Genomic DNA, 9,187 nt, shown 5'->3' on the forward strand with positions numbered 1-9,187 from the left:
GAGCTGCAGCAAGGAACAGATCCGCTGCCAGGGGTTGGAGGAAGCCCCAAGTAAGTAGATCTGTTTTTTTTTGTTTATTTGTTTTTTTTTTGTTTTTGTTTTTTTTGCTCGGGCCTGTCCTTTAAACTTCTCAGAACATTTCAGTGTGCAGGCAGCTATGATTTTCCAGAGATGGCAGATAATTCAAAATATGCTTACAAGCATAAGGTACACCCTATATTCCATTTGTAGACAGTCTTAACAGATCATTTGCAGACATACCAAGTTACCACTTTATGCTCAGGTGTTTAAACAACTCACTTGCTGTACACTGCCAATGACTGGCATGTCTATCCCCATAATAGACAGGGTAAGAAAGTTCTGTTATGTTTACTGAAATCATTGCAATATAAAATGTATAGTTGACCTGGAGGGACTCTTACTCGCTTTATTTTCCCTGCAGTTTAGAATCAAATCTTGATTAAATAACAGACACGTGTGCAGATCTTGGCCATAGTTGCTTAATGTATGTGATGCAACCAAAAATTGAAGCCAGCAAAATTCAGGATTCTCTGTTTATAGTATAAGTTTTCATTTGCAGGGGTATAACTACAAACCATGTTTCTCTACATTTCCCATCAACTCCCAATGGTAACTCCACTGAAAGGGAGAATATAACAAGTGTAGCTACCATGCCCCCTTCTCCCCCATAACAAGCCACCAACCTACAAGAAAAAATGTTGCAACCCCAAAAACAAGTGCTGCCATCATTCTGCTCCCTCTGCAAATAGTGTGGCCACATCCCCCAATAACAAGTGCTGCTACTATTCCACTCTCACTGTAATTAGTGTGGCCACAGCCCTCAATAACAAGTGCTGCCACCATTCTTTTCCCTCTGTAAATAGTGTGGCCACAAAACCCCCAATAACAAGTGCTGCCACCATTCTCCTCCCTCTGTAAATAGTGTGGCTACAACCCCCAATAACAAGTGCTGCTACCATTCCATTCCCACTGTAATTACTGTGGCCACAACCCCCCAAAACAAGTGCTGTCACCATTCTTCTCCCTCTGTGGCCATAACCCCCAATAACAAGTGCTGCCACCATTACACTCCCACTGTAATTAGTTTGGCCACAAAACCCAATAACAAGTGCTGTCACCATTCTTCTCCCTCTGTAAATAGTGTGGCCACAACCCCCAATAACAAGTGCTGCCACCAATCTCCTCCCTCTGTAAATAGTGTGGCCACAACACCCAATAACAAGTGCTGCCACCATTCTCCTCCCTCTGTAAATAGTGTGGCCACAACCCCCAATAACAAGTGCTGCCACCATTCTCCTCCCTCTGTAAATAGTGTGGCCACCACCCCCAATAACAAGTGCTGTCACCATTCTTCTCCCTCTGTAAATAGTGTGGCCACAACCCCCAATAACAAGTGCTGCCACCATTCTCCTCCCTCTGTAAATAGTGTGGCCACAACCCCCAATAACAAATGCTGCCACCATTCTCCTCCCTCTGTAAATAGTGTGGCCACAACCCCCAATAACAAGTGCTGTCACCATTCTCCTCTCTCTGTAAATAGTGTGGCCACAACCGCCAATAACAAGTGCTGCCACCATTCTCCTCCCTCTGTAAATAGTGTGGCCACCACCCCCAATAACAAATGCTGCCACCATTCTCCTCCCTCTGTAAATAGTGTGGCCACCACCCCCAATAACAAGTGCTGCCACCATTCTCCTCTCTCTGTAAATAGTGTGGCCGCCACCCCCAATAACAAGTGCTGCCACCATTCTCCTACCTCTGTAAATAGTGTGGCCACCACCCCCAATAAAAAGTGCTGTCACCATTCTTCTCCCTCTGTAAATAGTGTGGCCACCACCCCCAATAACAAGTGCTGCCACCATTCTCCTCCATCTGTAAATAGTGTGACCGCCACCCCCAATAATAAGTGCTGCCACCAGTCTCCTCCCTCTGTAAATAGTGTGGCCACAACACCCAATAACAAGTGCTGCCACCATTCTTCTCCCTCTGTAAATAGTGTGGCCACCACCCCCAATAACAAGTGCTGCCACCATTCTCCTCCCTCTGTAAATAGTGTGACCGCCACCCCCAATAATAAGTGCTGCCACCAGTCTCCTCCCTCTGTAAATAGTGTGGCCACAACACCCAATAACAAGTGCTGCCACCATTCTCCTCCCTCTGTAAATAGTGTGGCCACAACCCCCAATAACAAGTGCTGCCACCATTCTCCTCCCTCTGTAAATAGTGTGGCCACCAACCCCAATAACAAGTGCTGTCACCATTCTTCTCCCTCTGTAAATAGTGTGGCCACAACCCCCAATAACAAGTGCTGCCACCATTCTCCTCCCTCTGTAAATAGTGTGGCCACAACCCCCAATAACAAGTGCTGCCACCATTCTCCTCCCTCTGTAAATAGTGTGGCCACAACCCCCAATAACAAGTGCTGTCACCATTCTCCTCCCTCTGTAAATAGTGTGGCCACCACCCCCAATAACAAGTGCTGCCACCATTCTCCTCCCTCTGTAAATAGTGTGGCCACATCCCCCAATAACAAGTGCTGCCATCATTCTCCTCCCTCTGTAAATAGTGTGGCCACAACCCCCAATAACAAGTACTGCCACCATTCTCCTACCTCTGTAAATAGTGTGGCCACCACCCCCAATAACAAGTGCTGCCACCATTCTCCTCCCTCTGTAAATAGTGTGGCCACCACCCCCAATAACAAGTACTGCCACCATTCTCCTACCTCTGTAAATAGTGTGGCCACCACCCCCAATAACAAGTACTGCCACCATTCTCCTACCTCTGTAAATAGTGTGGCCACCACCCCCAATAACAAGTGCTGCCACCATTCTCCTCCCTCTGTAAATAGTGTGGCCACCAACCCCAATAACAAGTGCTGCCACCATTCTCCTCCCTCTGTAAATAGTGTGGCCACATCCCCCAATAACAAGTACTGCCACCATTCTCCTACCTCTGTAAATAGTGTGGCCACCACCCCCAATAACAAGTACTGCCACCATTCTCCTACCTCTGTAAATAGTGTGGCCACCACCCCCAATAACAAGTGCTGCCACCATTCTCCTCCCTCTGTAAATAGTGTGGCTACAACCCCCAATAACAAGTACTGCCACCATTCTCCTACCTCTGTAAATAGTGTGGCCACCACCCCCAATAACAAGTGCTGCCACCATTCTCCTCCCTCTGTAAATAGTGTGGCCACCAACCCCAATAACAAGTGCTGCCACCATTCTCCTCCATCTGTAAAAAGTGTGGCCACCTCGGAATACCTTTGCTTTCCAGAATGGCACTGTGAAGTAGTACGTATGTCACCTGTTCCAGCACTGGGCCAGTCAGTTCTCCACATCCATGCAGATGCCCGCTGTTTCTTACCTCCATCCAGCTCTTCTGAGTCTTCCCACTTTTCATGTGAAGTTGCATGACTTTTGAAAATTCCAGGACTGACGTGAGTGACAGCAGCAGCCATGGGGCCTAGTCCTCTGCTAGTTACACCAGGGACATTCAACAAGCATTTCTATAAAGAATGCCACAAGAGTGTCAGATTGGTAACAAGAAACAAAGTTGCTAAGATAGTGGCAATTGAGGGAGCAATCAGGTAAGTGCTATGCCAGACAATTGCTGCTCAATGGGCATGCACACAATACAGTATGTACTTCATTATGACTCGTGTCCAAACAGTACACCTGTGTTGTGTTCTAATTTTAGCTTAATGATACAGAAAGCATCCTGGTCTGTTGATCAAGAATATAGGCAGTAAACTAGCATTTTTAGGTTGGCAATGGCCACCTTGTCTCTCTTGTCACAGCGACATTTTGCTCAGTGGGGCAAGGTGCACAGTCATCTATCACAATTTACACTCAAAGTAAACTGGTTATAATTGAATGCTGTAAGTATCATTTTCTTTGTTTAGTTTAGAGTTACTGCTACATCACTGTTTTTTGCTAAAAGACGTAGATTTACATATGTGATGCGTAATACTGCAGAAGGAACAGGAGAAACTAAAGGATTTACAAACATAATGTGTAGATCCGTAAGATTTCCTTTCAGAAAAGGCATCAAGGCTCATGTATTAGTACTCAGTTTTCACACATTTGGGATGCAAATTGCACAGTCAAACGGTTTTACTTTTGTTTACTAAATAAGACTTTACTGAATGCAAAATATTTGCAAAATGGAGGCCTTGGATGACTTTTGGGCTTTTCAGCAGTACGCAATGTGGTTTCCTCTCCAGTGCTGGATCATCTCTATTTGCAGGTCAGCGGTACCTCGTTTGCCAGAAAGATGCTTTCCATAAGCTGATTGCGTCAATCACACACAAACTCATTTCAGAGTGTAAAGGTGAGGGTGACCACAGGTCTAAAGCCTGGTACACACTTTCAATTACAATTGGCCAATCACTGACCAATGATACCACCTCCATGTAGTATGAGGGTTAACGTACACAACCTGCTCATAGTATGCAATATCTGTTGACCCTCATACTACATGGAAGTGGTAAAATTGATCAGTGATTGGGCAATCATAAATTGAAAGTGTGTACGAGGCATAAGGGTGCATACACACATCCTATTTTGATTGGCCGATCACTGACTAATTTTACCACCTCCACGTAGCATGATTGCAAACAGATTTTGAATACTATGAACAGGTTGTGTAGGTAAGCTCTTATACTGCATGGAAGTGGTAAAGTTAGCTAATTATTGGACAATCAAAATTGGATGTGTGTATGGACCCTTACTATGACAAAAAAGTCACCTCTTATCTGTGATCAATGACTCCTCTAGAGCTGGCCAAACCAAACCAAAATAGGCTAATGAAGGGTTGCAGGCTATAGCCACTAAACCATTGACAGACACCATGGGCTTGATTCACAAAGTGGTGCAAAGTGTTTGCACGCCTGTGAAAAGCCCTTTATCACGCCTAAACTCAGTTTAGGCGTGATAAGAATAAACTTGCGCGATCTCCCGCGCGCAAAGTTTTGCGCGCGTAGGGCACCGCGCTGCGCGCGCAGTGTACCATGCTTCGCGCGCAGCGTCCATTGAGCCCTATGGGACTTTGCGCGCGCAGCGCGGTGCGCTACGCGCGCAAAACTTTGCGCGCGGGAGCTTCGCGCGAAGAGCAGCACAAATTGGTGATAACTCAGCTGTGCACGGCTTATCACGCCTAAAGTCTTTTAGGTGTGATAACTGAGTTATCACCGCTTTGTGAATCAGGGCCCATGTGTTCCCCAGCACAATCAGGGCCACATTCCTAAAACAAAACATCGAAAAAAACAAACAAAACAAAATCAAAACATAGAGCAAGACATGCACCAATTGCAGACATTCAGAACTGAGACTCACTAGAGATCAAAATGTACTATTTGCGATTATTGCATTAAACACAGAGCGATTTGCAGAGAAAAGGTTGCAGGCACCACGGTTGTGAATTTAGAAAAATTGCAATCACTCCTGTGGAATCACTGCCATACGCTTACGTTAATTAAATGCTTTTGATAGACCTGGCGATTTCTCGAAAGCAGAAATCGCAGCAGGAAGCAGCCTTTCAAATATGTGTTTAGATGCCTCACAAAAAACATGTTTGTCCCTATTCTAACCTATGTAGGTTCACAATGGAGTACAAATAGGGGAACAGAGGCACCCTGGATTGTATAAAAGCTTCTAAAAACAGTTTAAAATGAAAAGGATAACGAGGTATCTTACCTCAATGATGAAATCTTTGTAACATACAAAAGATTTTTATTTAGCACAGGCAACGCATTTCGCGGGTCTAAGCCTGCTTCCTCAGGCAAATAACAGTGCCAAATGATATATACCAGTCAGCATAGGGAGAGGCTTCCTATGCTGAATGGTATATATCATTTGGCACTGTTATTGGCCTGAGGAAGCGGGCTTAGACCCGCGAAATGCGTTGCCCGTGCTAAATAAAAATCTTTTGTATGTTACAAAGATTTCATCATTGAGGTAAGATACCTCGTTATCCTTTTCATTTTAAACTGTTTTTAGAAGCTTTTATACAATCCAGGGCGCCTCTTTCCCCTTATTTGTGCTTAGTACACCCCCCTACATAACCTGTTTGAGGGGTGGTGACAGAATACCCGTGGTTACCACCACGGTGGACACCTGTCTCCGGTTTTCCAAGAGAGCGACCACCTCCGGATCCCTCCAGGACCACCCCGAGTGGAGTCGGGTTTATAGTCTCCACCTGCTTCCTGTGGTTAGTTGCTCCTTGCAACCCTCCTTTGTGAGTAGCATCCTTATTCTTACCATTTTTCCACTTTTATATTGACGTATTGCACTACTGGGCTCCCACCTTTTTGTCTCCCATGCTTTTTTCTATAGGGTGCCCCGGCACCCCCAACACAATAAATATTTACAATGGGGTGTTCCCTGTATAACAGGAACACAATGCATTGGAACAAAAAACTTTTATGCAACCTTTAGGTGGAAGTATACAGTCAATGAAAAGTATGCTTCACTCCCTCTGTTAATGCACGCGTTATGCAGTAACAAACTGCCTGCAGGATGTTGGATGTTGGGATACTGTAGTGTGTTGAATCCCAACCCACCACATGCACTGTGAACAGGGGCGTAACAATAGTCCCTGCAAGGGATGCAGCCGCAGGGGGGCCAAGAAGCTACAGGGAGCCCCGTTCTGAGACTGACAACGAAGGGCAAGTAGAGAAAAAAGTTCTGCTCTCTGCACAATTGTTCTAATGACTGCATCTGCTCAGCCACTGATATCGAATCATATAAAGTTTTGTAGACAAAGATTTGTAGACAGTCCCTATTCAGTGTGCAGGGGGAGGGCCCCCATCCAAAGTTTTGCAGGGGGCTCAGTGATTTCTAGTTACGCCACTGACTGTGAACGTCACATAGGCTTATTAATGCAGTGGGACTTTCTGTGTTAAGATGCCCTCATAATGTCACACTGCCATGCCCCACTGTGAACCCAGTCTGAGAGCAATTCATTGGAATCAGGTTTGGTAAATACAATGAAATTGGGAGCTAATTTACCTTAATAAGTACCTTTGTTAACTTAGTTTGATTGGCCTGTGGTGCAACATTTGTTTAAAGCAACCGTGTTTGTTTAAAGCAACATTTGTTTATTTAAAGCAACCTTGTAATGCATCGGTTCCCAACACATGTGCTGCGACACATGTATGTGAAGCGGCAGCCTCGGATATGTGTCACCGCTCTGCATGTTCCCGTGTCCCGCTCTGTCTCTCTCCTTGCTTCTTCGCTCTGCTTCCCCCTCTGCTCTGATTGTAGTAAGAACAGGGCTACAAGAAAATGGCTATGGGAGTCCACATTTGTGGACATAGGTGGCCATTTTTTGTAGCCCTGCTCTAACTGTGAGTGGAGAGGGAAGCAGAATGGAGCAGCGAGGTCGGAGAAAGAGCGAGACACAATTCAAACAATAAAAAGCAGGGAGGAGGGGCAGACATCAAAGGCCAATGGTGATTGAAGGAAGTTCACGCCCTTTACATGGAAAGGGTGTGACTTCCTTTTGCAGACATTTTAGATTTTATCTAATGAAAATGGAGAGAAGCATCTCTGCTTTAGGCAGCAGTAATCATTGTGCCAGTAGCAGCAGCAGTTACCATTGTATGTGCCAGTAGCAGCAGCAATCACTGTGCCAGCAGCAGCAGTTACCATTGTGCCAGTAGCAACAGTTACAGTTGTGTCAGTAGCAGCAGCATCACTGTTCCAGCAGCAGCAGTTACCATTGTGCCAGTAGCAACAGTTACAGTTGTGTCAGTAGCAGCAGCATCACTGTTCCAGCAGCAGCAGTTACCATTGTGCCAGTAGCAACAGTTACAGTTGTGTCAGTAGCAGCAGCATCACTGTGCCAGCAGCAAGAGTTACCTTTGTGCCAGTACCAGCAGCAATCTCTGTTTTAGCATCAGCAGATACCATTGTGCCAGTAGCAGCAGTTACTGTTGTGCCAGTAGCAGCAGTATCACTGTGCCAGTAGCAGCAGTTACCTTTTTTACCAGTAGCAGCCGTATCACTGGGCCAGTAGCAGCAGTTACCTTTGTGCCAGTAGCAGCAGCAAACTGTGCTAGCAGCAACAGTTACCATTATGCCAATAGCAATCTCTGTGCCAGCAGCAGCAGTTTTAATAGTGCCAGTAGCAGCAGTTACCATTGTGTCAGTAGTGGCAGTATCACTGTGCCAGCAGCAGCAGTTACCATTGTACCAGCAGCAGCAATCACTGTGCCAGCAGCAGCAGTTACATTTGTGCCAGTAGCATCAGTTACAATTGTGCCAGCAGCAGCAGTTACCTTTGTGGCGGTAGCAGCAGCAATCTCTGTGCAAGCAGCAGCAGCAGTTACCTTTGTGCCAGCAGCAACAGTTATCATTGCGCCAGCAGCAGCAGTTATCATTGCGCCAGCAGCAGCAGTTATCATTGCGCCAGTAATAATCTCTGTGCCAGCAGCAGCAGTTACCATTGGGTTCTCATCAGGTCTAACTGTCCCACTGATTTTTTTTTTATTAACATTCCTGAAAGGTTTTAAAGAGAAACTCCGACCAAGAATTGAACTTTATCCCAATCAGTAGCTGATATCTCCTTTTACATGAGAAATCTATTCCTTTTCACAAACAGACCATCAGGAGGCTCTGTATGGCTAATATTGTGGTGAAACCCCTCCCACAAGAAACTCTGAGTAGGTATTCCTGGCAGTTTCCTGTCTGTGAACCTTGCTGCATTGTGGGAAATAGCTGTTTACAGCTTTTTCCAACTGCCAAAAAAAGCATGCAGCAGCTACATCACCTGCCAACAGTAAAAATGTCACCATGTAATAAATTACAGAATGTAAATCAGGGATTTAAAAGATTTTGCAGTGGGCAAACACTGACTAAATCATTTATACATAATTATTGTAATAATGAAGCACTTTTTTTATTACATTATTTTCACTAGAGTTCCTCTTTAAGCTTAATTTTAAGTGTATATGTACTCTTTCGATCCATTTTGTGGTTATTATCAGTATTTTTCTGTTATACATATGTGATGTGATGAGCGTTTTGGCATAATGTGTCACAACTTCAAAAAGGTTGGGAACCACTGGTATAGCGCAACATGTGAGTTGGCTATACTTTTATATGTCTGTGGGAGCATTGATTCAGTGGGGATATTTCTGGGGTTTGTATGACCACTC

Source organism: Hyperolius riggenbachi, chromosome 1 (genome assembly GCF_040937935.1).
Source record: "Hyperolius riggenbachi isolate aHypRig1 chromosome 1, aHypRig1.pri, whole genome shotgun sequence".
NCBI classification, from domain to species: domain Eukaryota; kingdom Metazoa; phylum Chordata; class Amphibia; order Anura; family Hyperoliidae; genus Hyperolius; species Hyperolius riggenbachi.